This window comes from Erithacus rubecula (genome assembly GCF_903797595.1).
Source record: "Erithacus rubecula genome assembly, contig: scaffold_800_arrow_ctg1, whole genome shotgun sequence".
Classification (NCBI taxonomy): Eukaryota; Metazoa; Chordata; class Aves; order Passeriformes; family Muscicapidae; genus Erithacus; species Erithacus rubecula.
Genome location: NW_027635537.1, coordinates 30,608 through 32,590, shown reverse-complemented (window position 1 = coordinate 32,590; position 1,983 = coordinate 30,608).

Below are 1,983 nucleotides of genomic sequence, written 5' to 3'. Positions count from 1 at the left end.
ACAATGTTCTTTTTGATTCCATGAAGCCTTGATCTGTCACAATGCACTCCTGGTTCCATGAGGTTCATTGGTGTCACCATGGTCTCCTTGGTTCCATGAGGTATCACAATGTCACGATGGACCCTTGGTTCCATGAGGTTCCTGCAGCAGGACTTCCCCTGTGGCACAGCAGAGCTCATCTGTTCTGTCCATCAGCTGGGGTCATCACTCAGGCCATCTTCCCCCCCTCAGGAATTGCTGAGATAACCCAGGCTGGACGTCTGTTCTGCCCTGAGTTCTCTCTGGTGCCAGGCAGGTGGAATTCCCAGCTGACCATGAACATCTTGCCCTGGGACCAGACTGAAGGGAGATAAGCCTTGAATTTCTGAGTGACACACACTTCATTTTACAAACTATAAAAGCCACACAAAATTTTCACAAAGCAGAAGTCTTCTGCATACTCCCTGCAAACGGGTAGGGCTTCTCCCCCAGGTCTGGATGCATCTTTGTGGTTCCTTTTCTGGAAGCTGAGTGAAAGGGCTCCATCTGTACTCCATCATCAATTCAGTGATAAGTTACACTGACTCCTGATCTCTGCTATTTCTTCACTATCTGTGATAGAGGTAACTTTATCGTGCACCATTGTAGGATCATAATAGAAAAATGGCCATGTATTAAATGAACCAGCATAATCTTCTGAACGAGGTCATATCTGTGGGTAAAAAAGCCAATGTGGTAAGAAGAAAGAAGAAGCAGAAAGTTGCTAACCAACAAAGGGGTGTCAACCTGAGTAAAATCACGCCTATAGTATCAACCAATTAGATGAAGAAAAAAGTCGCTTTCTTGCCTCATGGAAAATACAGAGCTACCAATTGAAAGATGCATGGACAAAGCAGAGCAAGCAATAAAGTAATGCTTGACTGTGTAATCAAAGATAAGAAGTAAATATAAACAATGTTTAGAGGCACAATAAGTGACTTTTGTTGGTTCGCATTGAATCGTGCAGAATCCTTTTTCTTTTCTCCACAGGTATGGTCAGTGGATGTGGTCATTGGGTTGGTCATTGGGGTGGTCAGCGTGTACAGTCAGTGTGTGTGGTCAAGGGGTGTGGTCACTGGTTGTGTCTCCTCCTTCAGCTAAAACTTCACCTGGTTGGAGTTCAAACTGTCTCGAGAGCCCTTCCCTAGAGGGTCGGGACATTGCAGCTCACGCCTGAACTTTGCTGGCCACTTTTAACAGTTTATTAAGAACAAACAAATGTCCTGTTTCACACAAAAGTTCCCAATTTGCTGCAATTATAATTTTTAATGCAAGATGGTAGTGTTGTATCACTCATGAACTAACTATTAACTTTTTGCACTACAATTTTTGCCACAAGGTGGCAGTGTTGCCTCAAAAAAACATGATAGCCTTCAGACTTGTAGAAAAATCTCATCTAGCACTCTTCACAAACACACACATCTAATCACAACCACAACAACAGCTTGCCAAAATAACAGCAATAAACAGGGATTTTGCCCAAACCCACCCCAGAATTGCTAGCGGTGCCCACCATGGCATGACAAATCCTTCCACTGGTAATTTAAACACCAGGAAGCTCTCAAACCAACCACAGAACTTGCTAACGATGCCCACTACGGCACAGCAGAATCCCTTCACTGGTAACTTAAAGAGTTATTTCTGCTTGCAAGTATCCCTTTCAGACCCCATTGTGCATAGAACATATTCTATGTCTTACCAATTAGCCCTCTCACCCAGGGGTAATTTTAAAATGATAAACATACCATTTTGTCCTTGGCCAGCAGACTTGTCTGTCTCCTGCATTGAAGCAGGCAGGTGTGGAGGTCTCTTCTCCAAGAGGGACTCAGGTTGGTGCACCTGGAGTTGTCACGCTCCCATCTGTTCCTACAGGAAGAGAAGGTCTTGCTGCAGTTGCCAAAATGATTCATGAAAGGCAAGGACAAAATACCTTTCAACCAATTTAGTCTAAAGGATGTATTCATG